Source organism: Acomys minous, assembly GCF_964271855.1.
Source record: "Acomys minous genome assembly, chromosome: 5".
Classification (NCBI taxonomy): Eukaryota; Metazoa; Chordata; class Mammalia; order Rodentia; family Muridae; genus Acomys; species Acomys minous.
In genome coordinates this window covers 69,842,229-69,863,494 of record NC_140494.1, presented here as the reverse complement: position 1 = coordinate 69,863,494, position 21,266 = coordinate 69,842,229, and the positions used below count along the sequence as shown (strand labels likewise).

Genomic DNA, 21,266 nt, shown 5'->3' with positions numbered 1-21,266 from the left:
TCTCCCCATAATCGTGTATTGAACCTCATATATTATACTATCTGGTATCTTGTACCTTATTATTATCTTATTGCCTTATATCTTATATATTAAACATAAAAATAAACTTGCTTTACAGTGACTGCTCTCAATTATACCTATATCTCATGGTAAATAATTGGATTCTAGAAATGTGATTTAAGGTCTTCAAAAATATGTTCTGATAAACTATTGATCTAGCTCTTGTAAAGTACTCCTAATATTATTATAGTCACAATCTCAAGATTTTAAATTTCTTTTGGTTGTTTCAAAAGTAGAGATTTAAAACTGCTTCTCTTTGTACTAAAATCACCTGTTCAGTTTATATATATTCAGTCTTCTGGATAATAAAAAGTGTGTTCATGTTTTTAACTCTAAATAGGTTTTGGGTTTCCAAGCTTTTCACTATAATTCAAGGGCTCGAATCTACTGCTCTTTTTGCAATGTGGATTTTCATACAGATTACAAACAATGGTTATAGTAACATGCCTGAAACTTTTGTCTCTTTTTATGAGCATAAAAAATCTTGTAAACTTCATGGATCCATCTCACAGATCAAATGGACTCCAAATAAGTACTGTCAATCAACAGCCTAAGTTTCTCACCTGTGATTTATTCCTGAGGAGAGATCTCTCCATTTTTTATGATCTTGGGACTTTCCTCAAAGGCTGCCAGGACCATGCGCCTAAAAGTTTCAAATGTACACCATGGATAAAATTTCCCCCTAAACTCGTTAGCTCTATCTTCCTTTGCTAGTCTTTTTGTTCCAAAAAATTTCAAATTAACTACAGACTGCTCCAGTGCCTGCTCCAGGTGTTGCCTTGGAATCCTCATTTCCAGCTTCAAAGCAGCTTGCCCCATATGGTCGAGCCTCACAAACTGCTCCAGTCCCTGCCAACACTTTCCTAAGCCCCAGAAGATCCTGCAGAGCCAGAACATTGACTGAAACAGCCTGTTCTTTCCTAACAGCATTCTAGCTTTCTGCCCACCAAACAAGACCCTTGAAGTGTCAGCATGAAGTGGTCACAGAGAAAATTACAAGTCAACGCATATCATTTATCATCAACAAAAGCCTGAGGTGTTAGCTTTCAAACTCAAACAAACAGCTAAGGTGCCCATTTAACATATCAAAGCCAATATTAGCTGTCAGGTTTCCTTGGCACCTCAGATCCTGCTTGTTAAAGGGCCCTCCTTGCTGGCTAACTCTGCCCCCTACTCTGAACTCTCCAGCCCAGAGGCTAGACTGCTCTTCCCTATATAATTCAAATCTTTGTTTGTCCAGTCACTTCTCTTTCCACCCTTACCCTTACCCCAACATGGCCCAAGTCAATCTGGCCATGACCATTTTGGACTCTCCTAGATGTACCTGCCGCTGGCTATGCTCTTCCACATATTTATAATAAATCATCTCCTCTACCTTGCCTAGGAGAGGTTGGTTCCTTTTTATTTATTTATTTATTTTTACATTCAATTTTATCTTCCAGGCTATCTAAATTTACTCCTGTGTAAGTTGTTTCTAAGGTAGATTCAATTACACATCTTTAGTTGAAACAGGAGAATCTTTGATTGTGTGTGTGTGTGTCTGTGTGTGTGTGTGTAGAATGTAGTCTCTGATTAAAATTTATTAATTTAGAATGATAGTAACTTTAATCACTTTACTGGGAAATGCGGGAAATGCTATCCAGGCTTCAATAGAGTCAGTATACTTTTTTTCTCTAAAGTTTTTAGACTTTTGAATTAGTTTTAAAACATATGGGAGTACAAAAAAGATGGAATGATTAGAATTGAAGCCACCTTTAAAATGTAACACAATATTGCAACATATAGTGATTAAATTACATTTAGTTTCTATGAATTCAGGAAGCTCAGTCAAAGAATTCCAGGACAAAAAATTTTGGAAAGGCAATTTATTGTCCTTTATAACTCTATACCTGAACAATTTGGAAAGACAAAACATATCACTACTGCTGAAAGAACCTGTTTGCTGGCATATTCAAACTGCATGTCTGGTTAGAACAGAGTCTGTAGCTGATAAGTGTTTCTGATCCACAGTTTGCAATGCAGTCTGACGGCTCCTTTGAGGATCTGACTCAAATAATAATGTGCCAAAGTTTATCATTTTCAGAGTCAGGGTAATGAGGGACTCTGTGACTTTGGCAGCTATTCTGATTAAACTTAAAAGTGGCTCTTTCATTTGAACCTGTTGTGGGAACTCAGGCCTTGTGCTTTCATGAGTTTCAATGTATGTCTATTAATTATAGGTAACATTGTCACCTACCTCATGTAATTGTGCAGAAGTTTAAATGTTCAATAAATGCAAAACTCCAAGAAATATGCAAGCATAGTGAGGAAGTAAAACATTGCTGGCTATCCTCATGGTGTTAACTGTCAAGTAAATTCCCTTATGTAAACCTGCTAGTGCTTTAACGCTACCATGATTGTTTTGTAACACTCTGTTAACTACCTAATTGCTTTAGTTGTATATAGAGAAAATATGTTACCATAACAACCATCCAACAGTGACATCAGGAAGCCTTCCTGATTAGCAAGATGCCAGGTTCTTTTCAGATGATCTATGTAGTGATCAGGTCCTCTCAGATGTTGGACAATAACATCTGTGGCATAGTATTACGTAATACCTCCCTAAAAATGAAAATAAACATTTATTAAGTACATTACAAGGTATCTTAAAGCTTCTCCAATAGTAATATAAACTTGACACGTGAGGAAAAGACTTAAGGCCACACATGTTTGCTGAAGATATTTGTGCTGTGTCCCACTTTTCCCAGTTATTGTGTTCTCTGCAAGGATACATTGCTTTTCACACCACTGAGAGTTAATGTATTGATTTACTCCTAATGCCAAAAAGCATGTTCACAGTTTCTTCAATGTTTAGTCTTACAGTCTGTGGAATCCGTGTAAATAAAGCCTATGTAACTTGAATAGGTTCAAGAATAGTCAGCTCCTTTTGAGACAATGGAATGTACAAAGAACTCAGGGAATAAAAACGTACTTGCTACCCAGCCTGTTCACCTGAGTTACATCCCTGAGAAAATCAAGTATGGAAAGTTGTCCTCTATAATTTAGAGCACTGTGGGATGGAGTGCATAAACACACACACACTCACAGGCACGCACGCACGCACGCACACACACACACACACACACACACACACACACACACACACACCAAATAAAATGTAGAAAACAAACATAATGCTTTAATGGCTGTTATTTTGAATGGCCCTATGCCAAATGACTGATATTTTCCTGTAATACAAAGGCAGTCAAAATCCTTTCCAAGTTGTAAAAAAGTATGCCTAAAGAATATAGAGATTTACTTTAAGTCTTCAATTTAATTTATTTTTAATTTTTTTATTTCTTTTGGTTTTTCAAGACTGGGTTTCTCTGTGTAGCCTTAGCTGTCCTGAAACTCCCTCTGTAGGCCAGTCTGCCCTTGAATTCAAAGATCTGGCTGCCTCTGCCTCCAAAATACTGGGATTAAAAGTATACACCACGACCGCCTGGCTGAATTCTTAAATTTAGAGACATAATTTTTTAATAGAAATGAGTACATTGTTACATATGATAACAATAATGAGTATATTGTTACATATGATAACATTAATATGTATTATAAACATTGATATGTTTACCATAAGAATGAGTCTACCTACTGGGCAGATATTTATACTGCTTAAGAAATAACTACAGCCTGCACTGTTTTTTCAAAATTATTCTAAAATCTTTGCTGTGATCAAGAATGCCAAGGCCTAGTAGTGGAGATGATCCTGCCATTTTACCTGTATCGAGCTTTTATTTGGTGTTACATTGCACACTGTAGTCCATGGTAGAAACACTAGAGAAGCAAAGCTTACATACTAACTGACTTAGGAAATTTGAGTGAAGCTTAGGCTATTAAAATTTTATTGTTTTAAAAATTATCTGTATTAACTGTAGGCCTGGCTAGCGATCAATTAAGACAAGGCCCTTATTATATTTTAAAATAGCCTTAGTTAACCTGGGTCAAGGCAGATATCAATCCTCTAAACTACCTCCTATAGACGTCAGGCATGGGATCCCTGTCTCAATCCCATGTCACCTGTTTTTAATAACTTTTATCAAGCTACCTTGCATCTATAATCTCATATACTTGCTTAAGTTCTTTATCTGGGCCGGATTCTTTTTCCATGCTGGCAACATTTTTTTTTTTCTCCATCTAACCCATGGCAGCATTCCTCTCTTCCCTTCAGGTCTCTCTCCTTTCTCCTCATGGCCCTCTTTCTTCTCAGAATTCTTGTCTCCTGGCCCCATCTATCTACTTTTCACTGCCCGGGTGGGATACTTTTTATTAAGCAAAAGATGGGTCACGCAAAGAACAAGCAGTAATTAGCATCAAAATTCATCAGGCCATCCCTCAACAAAATTTACTGGGAAATGATAATATAGACTTGCTTTGTTTTATTGACTAAACATATGAAGAGGCATAGGCCTACAGGTTATGTTGGAGTGGTAAATACTGAGTTACATAATGTTTACTTTAGAAAGGTCTTTAAAGAGTGTTTTATTCTTGTTTGAAAGTGAGTGAATTGAGTGTAAAACTATTGATTTAATAAAGGCTTTACTATATACCCAAGCTTTGATTGAAGAATTATGATGAGTCCTTTAAATTCTGTCTAAACTTTATTTTACATATACATGATATGTATACATTTTTATAATAACTGGTAATTTAAAAATATAATTCTTGAAATATAAAAATTAAGTAGTAAAAAATTTAATAACTGAATTTGTTTATTATCACATTAACATTTATTCTTTGTTTTCTGATTTATTAAAATATTTCATGTCGCAGTTTCCATTGTTTTTTAGGATGTAAATATATTTAAGAGTATTTTTTCATCTTAGAAATGTCAGAAATGAAACCCATAAAGTATTGTCAACATGACTGCCTAAAAATGAGGTAAATATACTTTGTATCCCTCAAGTGTAGGATTTTTTTTCTAATTAATTGGCAAGTCAAGAAAGATATTCTGTCAGAATTAAAGCTTAAAAATAAACCTTGGGACATTACTTGTTTGAAGGAAGCAAATGTGACAAGCAGAGTCTAAGGTTAAGACTGTCATTTCAGGGTGAGGGCAAGAGAAAAGTGAGCATGGCCTTGCCAATCAGTCTCACCTGCAGCTGCTGCTGTGCACTTCATGGGCTCAGCTTCTACTGAAAGTGAGTCATATCTGCAAGTAAGACAGCCAGGCAATGACAGCTTTTGGAAACGAAATAAGACTTTATGATACCATGAGATAATGTATAGAGTTATCAACTGCCTAGCTAATGAGATTATCATGTCACATAATTCTATAAGGTATACTGGTAAATTACAATATATAGATAGTAAGTATTATTGTAGCTCTTTATAACAACAATTCACATAAAATTCATACTAACTGGCACTTTCTTCTGACATCCAAAAAAATTTCCAAATAACATAAGGGGTGTTGTTTGTGTTTTAACAGCACAGTTTTATAAATTCTCAACCATATTCTCAGGGTTCTGGTCTCCTATTCACAATCTGAAGACATATAGAGGAAAGGATGGACACGTACTTGAATCTTCAAGGGCTGCAGGTATGGATTGTTACATATAACAAAATGAAAAATACTACTGTTTCATTCTGACACTTTACTGCATATACATGGTCCTGTTTGGAACACGATGCTTGCACATGATTCAGTAGAGTTTAAAGTACTCTGTGGTGGTGAGTATTTTCTGGTTTCCATATGTTAGTTGGATGCCTATCTGTAATCAGCTTCTGCTGTCTGATATTCTTTTAATTTAGTGTAATGTAGTAATAGAAGTAACAGTTTAATTTACCATGACACATGCGCATGCACACACATGAGTGACATAAGAGAGCATTATATTTGCCTGGAGCTAGAGTTATGAGTAACTGTGAACTACATGGGTGCTGGGAATCAAACTCAGGCCTTGTGCAAAAGCAGTAAAGCCTCAGCCTGGCAGGAGAGATGTCTCAGCTGTTAGGAACTTTCACACAACTTCCAGAAGAGCCAGGTTCAATCCTCAACACTCACATGACAGCTAACAACAATTTGTAACTTCGATTCCTAAGCTATCCAAAATCCTTTCTGAACTTTGCAGGTATATCACATTTTCACAAACAGTATGCAGACATATATGAAATAAAATTAAATCTCAAAAGAAATTGAAAACAGAACAAGTGCTTTTATCCACTGAGCCATCTCTTTAGCCATATTATTTATTAATTTTCAGTAGAAGGTAACACCCACTTTTTCCAAGATTTTTTCCAAGCACCCAAAGCAGTCTTTTTCAGAAGCAGTTCAGGAGGCAGAACATTGTTCTCAGCATAACTCTAATTTCAATCTTAAATTGCACCCACCTTGGATTTCTTTTCTTTATTTCTTTTTATTTTTATTTTATTTTTCAAGACAGGGCTTCTCTGTGTAATTTTGGCTGTCCTGGACTCACTTTGTAGACCAGGCTGGTCTTGAACACCCAGAGATCTGCCTGCCTCTGCCTCCCAAGTACTGGGATTAAAGGCATACACTACCTTCCAGAGCTCACCATGCATTTCTTTTTTTCCAGCAATCTTTTTATGCCATAATCCAGAAAACAATCTGCAATATTCATTACTTAACATATGCAAACAAAAGAATATCATACAAGGATTTAAAGAGTACTTTATAATTTTCAGTCATGTGGATTTATGTAAAAACAGCAATTGATGCTGAGAAAATGCAGAGTGGTTCTAACAAAACAATATTATTCATAGTAAATACTAAAATATAAATAAACTTTACATATTATTTATGAAAAACTCAACTAGTTAGAAGGTGAGAAATTGTGTGTTTGAAATATATGCATGAAAATTTTATAGCATTTTCTATTTGGAGGAAAGGAATGAGAAAGAGATAAAGAGAACCTAGTATAATCATGTGGCTCTTGTTTCCAACATCCAGAATTATTTATAAACATTTTTTTACTTTTTACATATATATTATTACACATATATACAATAAACTACCTATAGCAAGAAGAACTATGATACAATCAGGAAATACATGTTACATTCTTAGTGTTTTGGCTATTTGTATTTGAAAGCCTTGAAGAAAACATCTTTCCTATCTTGGTGCACTAAAATTCTGAATGTAAATCAATCTCCACTACTTCTTGTTATTATCAACTTAAAACATCTACATAAAGCTAAAAATATCTTAACCCCTAAACAACTAAGCTTCATTATAAAACTAAGCTACCTGGTCTTCAACTCCATCAGAGACTTGAGAAGGAGTAAACTTGGTTACCTGAGTATGCTGGGAGTACAGGTTAGTAGCTTTCCAAATGAGAAGATGACAGAGACAGTTTGCTATCTGAATAGTCACTTCTAATACATTGAAAGTGACTATTGAAGGCTGTTTAGGATAAATAAATCATACGAGTTGATTATTAGCTGATCAGAACATGGTCATGTCAATTGCTGGTCTACTTTTATCATAAGAATATACATCTTAAATTTGATACATAGATATGATTCTATAGAAAAATAAGGTAGGATAGTTAAATAAGGTATTCAAAAACCCCAGAGACATGCAGAACCTGGCATTTAAAAGTGTTTTTATTATTTTCAACAATCACTGACAATGAGACAGGTTAACTCCTGGCAACACCCAGCTTAACTCAAAGAGGATGATGAGCATCAAAGAACCTCCTTATGGATATGTGGCAAACAAGCCACTGGTCAAAATGTCCTCATTTCTACCACAGAGAGAATTCTGCCTTAAAAAGGGCTGGCATAGATGCAGGCAGAGTCTACAGCCAAACTCTGTAAAGACAGGTAAGAAAGTCCTCAATAGTTCCTGCCTCACAAGTATGTCTGTCAGAAGGCCGAAGAAGATGCTCCAACATAATAGAGCTTTTCGGGTCGCCTTGCATTTCTAATGACAATGCTAATTCAGAACACCCTTCACCTTGTGGCTGCACTCTTATTGGCCACTGTGAATGTGAGAAACTGTGAGCCATGATCACAAAAACTGTTGTTTTAGCATGTGTGTACAGAAGCTTCCTAGGAAACATGAGAGTTTTCATTGTGGTATGTGTAGTAAAAAGATAGTAAGTGCTTGGACTGGAAACCAATGAAATATTTTAGACTCTGCTCAGTAAGTTAACATCTCTTGAAAATTGACTAATGAGTCTCTTTACAACTTCCACAGTATCAACATCATTCCACCTACTTAGCACTAAGAAATTATGCATACACTGTTTTGGCATACAACTGTTTGGCTTGTGTTGGGGCATGGTCCTGTGAAGTGTGTATTTAGATGATGATCAATGTTGTATATAGGATGCTCCTCAATTATTTCTGATTCATTAATAAAAGGCTGAACAGTCAATGACTGGGCAGAGGAAATAGGAAGGATGGACTTACCAACCCAGAGAGGACTGAAAAGAAAGAGGAGAGAAGAGGGAAGAAGAGAAATGGAGAGGAAAAGGAGCCAGGAGAAACTCATCATGAGGACAGAGAGGTACAGTAGAAGCATGTGCCAAAGCAAGACTAAGATGGCAGGTAAAATGGCACATGGCTAGGAAAAACCAGACTAACATAACTGTGTTAGAACAGTTAGTGCTTAAAGCTTACCTAATATGTCTCTTGGACATTGTTTGTGAAATAGAATGGGTAAAAAAAATGCTTACATTGTTTTTACAGTAAAGGTAATGGTGCAAGGTTGGCTTAGGCAGTTGTTCAGCTTGGCGCTAAGAAGGTGGAAATGGATTTCTAATGGAATTTATCTCAAATATCATAAATTAAAAACAAATATATGAAATGACTCAGAAAATGATACATAGTCATCAAAAAGAGGTAATTTGCTGTATTCATACACAGAAGAAATCAAGTTTTGTTCTTAAACCTAAATATATAATTCAGGTAGCAGGCATTTCAAAATCCCAGGGGGGTAAAAGGATAAGTATTAGATGTAGAAACAAGTGATATGACTCTTAAGATGGATATCTCAGTGTGGGTCCTTAGCAACTCAACACCTCTGGCAAGTTGCTGAGGCTAGTATGACTCCTCCAGACCCCTCCACCACTAAAACTTGATGTGCTTGCCATGTACTTGGACAGTTAAATTCCTTTTGAGAGTGGTAGAAACAGACTTGCAAGGGTGACTGAGTATAGGAATCTTTAAGGGTTCTAAATTAAGGAGAGTAAAATTCACATGCTTATGGTTATCTTTTGCACTGACCTGTCTGGTACTGTTAGAAGTAGAGGCAAAGCTTTACAGTTAGTAAGAAATAAAAGTCTCTTCAACGGGGATGAGAAACTGGAAGTCTCCAGGAAAATGTGTCTTCTGTTTTATGCTATAGTGGGTACCAATGCAAAAATTGGAACATTCTCCAAATCAGTCTGTGTTATGGAAGTTTGGAATTATATGTAAACATGTTTTTGTTTTAATCCCAGGTGTGGAATATGGGGCTGCTCTAGTTTTTCCAGAGCTGAAAACTGCCTCCTGAGAGGACATGTGATGTTTGTCAACTGTGAACTGCCTCATGTGGGGGCATGGGCTTTGTCAATGGGTCTAAAAGCCAGACCCAAAGGGAGACTGAATGGGGCTCTGAGAAAGAAGAAGGCTGTTGATGTGTCCTTTGGCTGCTCCTGGTTGTATTGATGCAATTGGATGATAAAAAGTTGTAGTTATCCTAAAATGAGGATTGGACTTGCCCCTCTCCCCACTAGCTTTCTTTCTCACATAAATGATATTGGGGTTTTAGAAGGACCTGTGGAGGAGAATGGAGAAAGAGATATAAGGAACCACAAAATAAAAATAATTGATTAAAAGTATGACAAAAAGTCTGTACAGTTGATTCGCCCATTCCCAGTTGTTACAAGGATGGCAGATCATTTGTTGGAATCTGAAAGTCAGTACTCAAGCAATAGACCTCCATGAGGTGCCTGACTCCACTGTGCAGTGATAGGCAAATGATCTGAGCAATAACGTATAAAACAGAAACAACAACAACATCTATGATAGTAGCTAATTAGAAGATTATATTAATTCATTTGTTACACTTTATTGTTAAACAATAGCAGAACTTGTTTTTAATCACAGAGAAATTACTTCCTTGTCAGGTAGGTATTAAATAGAAATTATTTCTGATAATAGGTAGATTTTTTTATTTCATTCAGTTATCATGGATACTTCTTAGGCAATTATGATTTAAAGAATTAGCCTAGAACCAAATAAAATCTTCTCTCATATCTTGATTTGTAGATAAATCTGAGAAACCATGTCAGATGAAGTGGCATAGAAATTTTCAATGTCATCCATATTTCTTCCTTTTCTAGAAAAATATACTGGGGAACTTGCATTGAAAGGGCAGATTGAAAATTCCAGATGGATATTTATTAATTATAATTTATTAGTTTAATTTTGCTAAGTCAGAATCATCATAGAAAAGCACTTACACAGTTGAATGGGCCATTAGGGTTACGAACTTCAACTTCTGCATTTGTCTCTGAAGAACTTTGTCGTCATTTGAAACCTTGCTTAACCTTCCTTTCCTTTTCCCTTTGCAAATGAGAGCCAAATGGATACTCTAGTCTCAGCATTCCTAATACTATCACCCTTCAATACAGTTCCACATATTGTGGTTATTTCCAGTCATAAAATTATTTTCATTGTTTCTTCATAACTGTAATTTTGCTACTATTATGATGGTAATGGAAGTACATGTGGCTTTTGATTGTCTAAGGTGACTCTTGGGAAAGAAAACATCCTTTTACACTCCTCCAAAGTGGTCACACCTCATAGGTTGAGAATCACTGCTCTAGTGCTTTGCCATTGCTTCCTGAAGTTGCCCCCTATACTTGCTTTGAGAATCTCCATGTAAAGACCCTTGTGAAATGCATCATGGTGCATGGTGCTCTGTTTAATTCAGCCCAGGCATCTCATGACAATCAAGACAAGAGGTATCATTTTGAGAACAGAAATCACTTCAAAATGACGTTTCTTTGACTCCTTGACCTCAGATGTTCATTGCTCATCAGCTCGCCGTAAATTTTCCTTAATCTCAATGAATTTATCAATGCTATATTCATGTATAGTTAGTTTATATTTTAAGTAACTATACAATATTGAAATTTTGTTTCACATTTGATGTGGAATGATGGCAAGGAAAAATAGTATCCAGACTTATAATACATTTCAGTTCCAAACATATGACAACAATTTAGTTCAGTGTAGTTAGAATAACTGGACACACCAGAAGCCTCTAGTCCACATAAGGCAAGATTTAGCCAGAGGAAATGTGGTGGCCCAGATAGTGCACATGTCATCATTGGCCTGAGGCTAACAGGCAGCATACTGTTAGGTTTCATAACACAGAAAAACAGGCTTGCCTGCTCTTTAGCACTTTCCTAAAGTGTGCTCATGCTATTCTAGGATGTTGTGACTTCTCAAAGGGAAAGTATACATTCTGATAACTCTGGGAAGAGTGAGTGATTATGGGTTTGCATACATAGGAAATAGTAAAGCAATACTGGTAGTTTTAAGCATTGACTATAATATATTTTTACATCATCTAAAATTCATATGTTTAAGCAACCAAATTACTAATATTGAAAATACATAGGTCATATCTCCCCTAGATATATAAATATTTCTGCTAGTGGTCTTTAGTCTGCTATATAATGTGATAATTGCACATCTACAAAATATTATGCTGAAAAGATGAAACATAGTACATATAGGCCCATAAGTGTTATTCACAGGATCTTAAATTAAACTTGCCTTTTATTTTCTTTGTATATGTAAAAGGGTTTGTTTTATGATATTAAGTTTTCTTGTTTACACACTGTTTAAAAACATCAATTTGTGGTGCTACATGCTAGCACTTGAGACAACTGTATTGGTAGCTGTTAAGAGGAGAGATGGAACAAAAGAATTATAAGAGATCATTTTGATATTTACGTAAATGTAATATTTTGTAAAACATATATATTCACATCAAAAATTCATTGTTATTAGCCATTATGCAAAATGACACCTTAATTTTATCATACATTATCAAAGTACATTTGTCAAATAAAAATCACATCCATCCATCCATCATTGTTTTGATACACTTACAAATGAAGAAGCTAGTCCAATCTTATGCATTACCTCATATCTTTTCATGAAAACTACCAATATCTTTTCTTTTGGTCAGCTTCACAAATGAACTGCTGTTAACCATAATCATCAGTGGTATAATATTTTGATCTATTAAAGTTATCCCTTCTGTCTGATTTGAAGAGTTTTATCCATTGTTCAAGACCTGCATAACATCACTCTCTCTTTGATGGCTATTCTTCTATTATTCAAATTAATGAACATTCAAATTACATTCTTTTTTGTTTGTTTGTTTGTTTTTCAAGACAGGGTCTCTCTGTGTAGCCTTGACTGTCCTGGACTCACTTGTAGACCAGGCTGGCCTCGAACTCATAGCGATCCGTCTGCCTCTGCCTACCGAGTGCTGGGATTAAAGGTGTGCTCCACAGCGCCTGGCTTCAAATTACATTCTTATATGAGGGAATTTCTGATATAATTGTATTACCTAACTGGATTATGTCAATTATTTGTGTCTCTTAATAAAAAACCACATTACACATCTCTAAAAATGACAAGCTATCAAAGGACAACATGAAACTGTGAGAAATGTATGCAAGCTTTACCTGTTATTATACTAATAATTACTGAACACATTTCTACATGTTATGCTGTATAAACTTCATTGAAAATAGTGGAACCTTACCCTAACCACCCACAACTTTAGGTAAAGAATTTACCTTGAGGACTGTTGAGGATCAAACCAAGGACCTAAGCAGACTGAGGAGTCATTTACCACTTTGACAGTCTAACACCTAGGTCTTTTAACTTTGTCTTATTACTTCATAGTCAACTCTTATAGTTATCCCTTAATGTTTTCAATGCCTTAATTAATAAAATATTTTATAAAAATATATATATATTAAAATACACAGGTATTTTGAATCCCTTTGCATATTTCTTTCTTTCTTTTTTTTTTTTTTTTTTGTATGCCACTGGCATCTGTGTAGTATTTTATAATCCACATTGTCTTCATGTACTTTATTTTATATTTTTTTAAACTATATGCAGTCCTCTGTGGAAGAATTCTGTCTGGAGTTTACAGTTAATAAACTAAAGCTTAATATTTAAATACCTTACAAAATTAAGTTTGATTCATGTCATCTCCTCAAATGGTGCATGAAACATCAAGAAAACTGAAGGTGAATAAGAAATGGCATTCTTGCTTCTGTCTTTGACGTACAATTTAGTGAAAGAGAAAGGCATTCAAGAGAATGCTTAGAAATATCCTTGAAAGATCCACTCACACTGTCCTAAACAAGGTCAGAAAGAAGATACTTTCTTTTGATTGATATCAGAACATACAGAACATATCAAAATGGCATAATGCTCTTATTATCTGGGAGAAAAAAGTAAGATAATTTTTAAAAAATTTAGTTGAAATTAGGTAATTCTTTCCTTAAAGACTTTTCTTTAAGATATGTGCTTACAAAAAAAGTAAGCTTGATACCAAGATATTGCTAAATTTTAGTGAATAAGCAAAGTGATTGCATGAGTTTATGAACATTTTTCAAGTTAAACATTTCAGACGAACATAAGATAAGGCAGAGGCTTTTTCTCTTATTTATTTATTTATTTATTTATTTATTTATTTATTTATTCACTTTCTGTCTAGATTGTAGCTCCCTCCTTCCTCTCCTCCTGGTCCCACCTTCCCACCTCACCCCCCCTCAGTCCTTCTTTTCATTTTCCTCAGTAAAGGGGAGTGCCCTTCCTCCCTATACCAACCCACCCTTACACATCAAGTCTCATCAGGACTAAGCACATCCTATTCCACAAGGCAGCTAGGGGAAAGTGATCCAAAAGCAGGCAAGCAGCAGAGTCTGTGTCACAGACAGCCCCCACACTACTTGCTAGGGATCGTCAAGAAGACCAAGCAAGGCAGAGGGTTTTTACACAACTATACATTCTATCTTTAATTTTAAAAATTCAAGCTGCCTTGGTTTTCCCAGAGAAACTTACTGTCATTAATGAAAAAATGAACAATTGATTGAAATCTTGTAGTGGTTTTTTTTTTTGACATTTCATACATGTGTGAAATGCAGTACTAATCACAGCCATCATGCACCCCTAAAAATTTTTCTCTCATGTTTAACTGACCACTTATAGTTCCCAGCAATCTCCATGCTTTCCTGTCTTTTGTTTGTGCAGGTCTTATGCAGGGAGCCTTAGCTCATGTACATTCACGATTGCAAAAACCAAGTCATAGTTAGAAAGCAGCTTTTCACTGATCTCCTCTTTATCATTTTGATATTAATTTTTATGTATTTTGATGTGCATATCTACCTTTAAATTCCAAGTCAGATTTCTCTCAGTGTCTAGTAAAGCTCTATGAATAAATTGAAGTGATATAATGGTAGTTAAATTATTGCCACATGCACACTTGAAAAAGATGGAGCAGGAAATGTTTAATACTTTAAAATATAAATTAATGAAATGGTATTGAATTTGAGATAGGCATATTATCTGGCTGATGTAAGTAGGAATAGCTAATTCAAGATAATAGGAGTAAAATTCAGAAATTTCTATTGGAAATCATAGTGATCTTTGCAGTTCTAAGTTCCATTTAAACAATTTAATAGTCTCTTTATATCACTACAACATTTCAGTGGCAGAGTGGGTGTTGTTCACGCTTAGCTCTGGCTGCTATGATAAACTCTGACCAGAAGAAGTGATTTGACTGGCAGACATATCCATGTCACAGCCCAGCACTGACGGAAATCAAGACAGAAACTCACAGCACTATATGGAGGCAGAAACCCTGGAGGAATGCTTTTTCTTAGTCCACTCCGAGGCTTTTTCTTAGCTGACCAGGGCTGCCTTTCTAGGGATGGGATTGCTCACAGTGGATCGATCCTCCTAGATCAGCTAACATCCAGACATCTTTTCATACGCATGCTCACAGGTGTATCTGGCCTTGGCCATTTCAAATAGATCTTCTCTTCTCAGATGACTCTAGTCTGTGCTGACAGTTAAAACAAAACAAAAACAATAAGGTAAAAAAAAACCTCAGTAAGGTAACAACAACAACAAAACCAAATAGGTAAATACTTATCAGTATCAAGTTTTCTCATGTGTTTTTCCAAGAAGTTTCATCTAACCTAACAGTAGCCATTAACTTTCATACACTTTATAAGTAGACAATGGTGCAACTAAAATTGGGCTTATAATAAAACTGAAAATCTTGTGCAAAGTGCAGATCTAATTTCTCATAAAACATTTGATGGGATTTAAATGTGTTTTTAAAAGTCATACTTAAATAAGAACTAATTTTGCTTGTTTGTTTGATTCCATACTTTTATAAGAATGAAGCAGAGTACTACAGATAACTTTTACATGGTTCTTAAGAGAAGAAATCTGAGTTTCTTCGATAACTGTCACATGATTCCCACTAACTAGAGTGTGACAGTCATTGAGATGGAAGATTCACCATGCTTGGATTTTCAGTAGCTGTGCAGTCTTTGTTATCAACAGTTTATATTTAATAATATAAACTTGTTACATTTTATAAATTCGAGGCAAGAAGGAGAAATGAATACAAAACAGTGAGGGTTTGAACACATCGGGCATGTTTGATATTCTCCAGTTAGTAATAGTTTCAGAACCAGCATTCACTACCTACTTGGTGCAAATGCCTCTTTAAATAAACTGTGGTATGTAGTTCATATGCAAATATAGAAAAAAACCACTGTCTGGACATAAAATAAAATAAAACCAGTCCAACAGTCTGCTAAGGTAATTGCTGTATTCAAACTGTCTCTTCCATTTTACCTTTAAAACTTCATGCACTACTCCTCTATTGCAATCCCAAGAGATAAGAAGGCTTGTGCTTTGTGATGCAGAAGTCAGGACCACACTACCCACTTTGTTGGTAATGAGTGATAATTCTCAGCTAATATTAGTGATAGATGGACATTAACTATGACTATTAAAAGACTGAATTATATCATTTTAAGGAAAGTAAAAATTATTTATATTTTCTAATTTTAAAGGATTCAAAATAAGTTAAATAATTTCTTAGGTATTAATATTTTATATTTTATTATTCTGTGTTTACTCTATATTTTACCAAGCATATCAGTGCCCTGTTCCTGCATTCAGGAAAGCTATAGTCGCTTAACAATAGATTCACTATTTTATATCATTTGTCTGAGAGCAATGTATGACCTGGGGATTAATAATTAAATAAGATAAGAATAAAGGAGCCTGTGTTTGATGAGTATGGATTCTTGGTAAAATCAGTATTACTGATCTTTGTGTACTAAAGCAACAAAGATGATGGTTTGTGAATGTATTCTTATTTAATAAATTCTGATATTGTAGAAAGATGAGAATATCTCCATTTACGTTTTTGATGTCGCTTGCTCATAACACCAACAATTAGGGAAAGTTGAAACTACCTTATATGATTTCTTGAATCACTGAATTGGGTAGTGATTGTTCAAATTGTGACTAATTTAAATGCTATTGAGTTTTAAATATAACATGCTTAAAAAGAGACTTTCATGCTATTTATAACTTAGCACAAACAGACTTGCTTACAAATGTGGTTCTGGGTCATGGAAAATAGAACTTCTCAAACAAGATTGTCTTTATCCCATGGCCAGAGTGACAGGGGAACTAATAGGAACTTCAAAGTTCCTATCAATTTGCAAAATTCCTTCCTCATAACTTGTCCTTACTGATCTCATCACCTAGTTCCCAAGTCAAATAAGTGCAACTTTCAAAATCTTTGCTTAAATAGAGTTTGGCTAACCGAAGGCAAGGAATTGACTTCCGTTGGAGTAAGTTTCTGAACAGAAAATTAGAAGTGCCTGGAATTAAGAAGTTATCTCTTCCTGGGCTTTACGTTTTAGCTTCCTCCACATTTCGTGACACAAGATTGGGTTACTTCAACTTAACTCTGTGTAATTACAGTTTTTTTTTAATCATTGTATAGTGTTATTCACTTATTTCAGCTACAACAGTTTCATTTTTAAGTTGATCTCCACTTCTTAACAAGATATAAATCCAAATATGAATAGAAAAATAGCCTGGTAATGGCACAATTCCAATTATAACCACTAGAACTAAGAAAAAGATAATTACTATAATTGAGTCATCATTATCACAAAATACTAAACTGTGAAATGCATATGCATGTGTGCCTATGGTTGTGTAAGTGCATTTGCATGCAGATGTCCTTGGAGGCTAGAAGAGAGCATCAGATCTCCTGAACGTGGAGATACAAATGGCTGTGAGGCACCTGATGTGGGTACTGGGATTAAAGGCCAGTGCTCTGAAGAGCAATGCACTCTTGCTGCTACAGCCTGTCAATTCACTTTTCCTCATGTTGATGGACTTCAGCAAACCACACTTCAGCTTCACAGTTTTCTTATACATAAAATAAACTATTGAACTGTATTATAGATTCTCTATGTTTTTATTTAATACTATAGTATTTTCAAACCCTTAAATCCCACAAATTAGTTGCCTTTATACTCTGTATAGGATTCAACACAACTTTTTCTTTGTTGTAACATTTATAAACCTTAATATTTCAAACTTTATTGTTACCATATTTGCTTTTTACTGCCAGCAGAATGTGAAACATGGAATCTGGGGAAATTCTCTCGGTGTTTATTGAAGCTTGAAATCAAAGTTGTTTAAACTTTATGCTAAGGTGTCAGAGGTATCTTGTCAAAGAGACAGACACTGTTGACAAGAGCTGTGGTTCAGTTGTTCCTGCAGGTCTGTTTTAGGTTATAAAAGGATGCTCTCATGTGCTAGCCAGAAAGAAGAACACCAAACATTCCCCCTATCCTTCTTCTCATGCCTAACTATAGGAAGCAAAGAAGTCTATCTGATTTGGAAAATTGAGACATATTGCAGTTAATTAGTTTGACCTTTTCCTCACCTCTTTTAAGAGTGTCATAGTCTTAAGAATGTGTTCATTGTCTCCTCTCCAGTGAAATAATTTTACTGTGGTAGATTATTGATTGTTCTGGAAAGGGTATGCAATCCTGGGTAGAAACCTTACTTTCAACAAAAGGTGTTTAGAAATGTTATTTGTAAAATGATTTCTTCACTAGTAAAACAGATATTTTTGTTTCTGTTTACATTTAAATAAAGCATGAAATTATATTTGGCTAAGGGTACAGCAGAAAGGAAATCATAGTTATTACCCATATAGTGTAATAGTAGTGACTGTGTCCAAAGTAAATTCCCTGTTTAGATATATCTACAATCTGACAGTAGATAAAGGTCCCTAAATGTATTAATTTGTTTTGAGAATGCTGTATGTGTACACACATGCAAGCATGTGTGTGTGCATGTGCGTGTGTGTGTGTTTGTGTGTGTGTGTGTGTGTGTGTGTGTGTGTGTGTGTGTGTTGTGTTTGTGTGTGTAAGTATGATGCATGTATACTGGAGCCAAAGCATACAAGAAGATGGCATGTCATCCCATGGTACTGGAAGGTACACACTGGTCCTCTCCAAGATAAGGACATACTTTTAACTGCTGAGCCATTACTCTGGTATCATAGGCCTGTTTTTAGTTTGTGTTTTATCAGAAACAAATTCTAGTTAATGAATGCAAAAATCTTTCCTCTTTGTTTCCTCACTTTCCTCCATTATTCCTTTCTTCTTCCCCCATGATCCCCACTCCTCTCATTTTCTTTCTTGCTTTCTATCTTTCTTACTGGAAGTGGCTCATAGTATGGGATCCTGAGTGTTTTGTAAATTTTTTTTTACTTTTTTTTCTTTTTTATTAATTTATTCTTCTTACATCTCAATGGTTATCCCATCCCTTGTATCCTCCCATTCGTCCCTCCCTCCTTTTTTCCCCTTATTCCCCTCCCCTTTGACTGTTCCTGAGGGGGATTACCTCCCCCTCTATATGATCATAGGGTATCAAGTCTCTTCTTGATAACCTGCTGTCCTTCCTCTGAGTGCCACCAGGTCTCCCCCTCCAAGGGACATGGTCAAAGGTGAGGCACCAGAGTATGTGAGAAAGTAATATCCCACTCTCCACTGTACTGTGGAGAATGTTCTGTCCATTGTCTAGATCTGGGTAGAGGTTTAAGGTTTACCGCCTGTATTGTCTTTGACTGGTGCCTTAGTTTGAGCGGGACCCCTGTGCCCAAATCTGCCTATCATAATGTTCTACTTGTATGCTTCTAGGACCCTCTGGATCCTTCTACTTTGCCATTCTCCCATGCTTCTCTCATCTAGAGTCCCAATAGAATGTCCTCCCCTCTGTCTCAGTTCCCTTGGTAATGAGGATGATAATGGAGGAAACAAGTAAATTTTTGTATTAAGTTTAATAATAAAGTTGAGATAATGACTAAGGCTCTATTCTGTTCTAATAGAATTGAGAACTTAGAAGCATCAAATCTCACCAAAGGCTCACAAGTATTTTTAAGTTTTCATTTCTATTAGAACAGAATGTCCACAATAACGTATCTTAAGTTTTTTAAAGGCATACATGACTCCTGTCATGTCATAGTTTAAGTCAAGAGTGGGGGAAAAACTGCCATCAGCTTCCATCCCTAGCCATTTAGTTGCTAGTGATTTAAATTCAAATGGTGTTCTGAGCTTTTATTTTTGTTTTTGAAAATTCATTCTGGTGGTGCAATGTCAAGAAAATATTCTGATGTTCAAATAGACTTGAAGAGGAATAGGTACATCTTTCAGATCACAGTTCTTTTTATTCTTCTAAAAGTCTTATGACTATTTAACAGCCTTAATAGCATTCTGGAACCCATGTTCTAATGATCTGTCTCTAGTACTTTGGTGTTAGGATAAAACAGGTTGAATTGAGTCATAAGAAGACATTCATATTATTACCTGTAAAATCTCATGTAGATTAATCTTCAAAAGAGTTAACACTGCAGATCTTAATATATATATACATATGTATATATCATGTATGTAACATATATTTCAGAACACATAATTCGATTGGATTTTTTTTTCATTTTATAAACATTTTCTTTGAACCACTTCTGTTCCATGAGCTTTAAAAGGGGCTGTGCCTATAGAGAAAAGCATCATGATGTTTAATTAAGCTTATAGTATTGGGTGAGACCAGACAGCAAATTATGCAGGTATATGCAAGATTATAAGTCAGAAATGTACTTTGAAAAGGAAAAAACATCCCATCGTCATTTTTCTAGGAAATAACAAGCCATTCAGTTCATACTGAGCTCAGGCGAATTCTCAATAGTGAGAGTACTGAGCGTGGTATTAAGAAAAGGGAAGCAACAGAGTTAGTCCAGAGGTCAGTGAAGGGAAGAGCATTTCCAATATAAAACACTTCACATGAAGAAGCTGTGAGGCTGGAAGTTGCCCTGCTAAGCATTTATCTGAGAATACAGTGTATACCCTGAGTTAGACATAACAGTAATCCCTGTTATGGCCTTCCTCTTTTGGTCTCAGGTCATGCAGCCTATTTTGGAGCAAACTAATTATAGATAGGTTTAAGCGTGGACATGCAAGAGGACATGAATCTATTTAATCATCTTAGCATGTTATCTCTCCTCATTTCTTGTCTATATCTATGAAGACATCACTTGTAATCCAGTGAAGAAAGGTCAGGATATTTGGTATTCTGGATTCTTATTCTCAGCAGACACATTGTGGTTTGTCCTTCAGATAGAGAAGAAAGTCTCCGGAATAATAAGGAGTATATGTGTTTATCTCTGCTCTGATTTTCTGCTACCAAGCTCCTCAAAGCCTTTCAACTTCCCCTGTGATGGAGTTATTACAGGGCTATTTCCCCTCTTTGCCTTTGCCCTGTTTTCAGAGCCAGTATTCTTAAAATCTCACAGGTATATGTGGAATGGGAGTCTTTTGTTCTAATATTCAGTTTCAACCCTGCCTCTTGGCATAAAGTTTCTAAACACATGGAAATGTTCTGAATAATTAGATAACTGTTTGTTCTAATGAAATTACTTGTGATGTGTCCCTGCATAAGTCTCTGGTTACTGGAAAACCCAACTCACAAGTATAAGTTTGAAACTTTCATCCCTTATTCTTTAAAACAAAATAAACTATTACAGATGATGTCTATGTTATCTCTGAACAAAGCCC

General features: G+C 35.4%; 1 protein-coding gene across 4 annotated transcripts in view; it reads right to left on the bottom strand.

Annotated features, from left to right (window-relative positions):
* Positions 1–10,100: 10,100 nt before the first annotated feature.
* Positions 10,101–21,266, bottom strand: part of LOC311598166 (caspase-12-like) — a 31,190-nt gene continuing 20,024 nt past the window's right edge. The window contains exons 12-13 of one of the 4 annotated variants that reach the window (XR_014779501.1): positions 14,934–15,160; positions 10,101–11,963 (exon numbers count right to left, since the gene is read on the bottom strand). The gene's annotated coding sequence lies outside the window, so the exon portion shown is untranslated. Of the gene's footprint in view, positions 11,964–13,896; positions 15,161–20,021; positions 20,210–21,266 lie in introns of those variants that run through there. The other 3 variants (XR_014779502.1, XM_084783089.1, XM_084783090.1) reach the window with 3 other exon arrangements.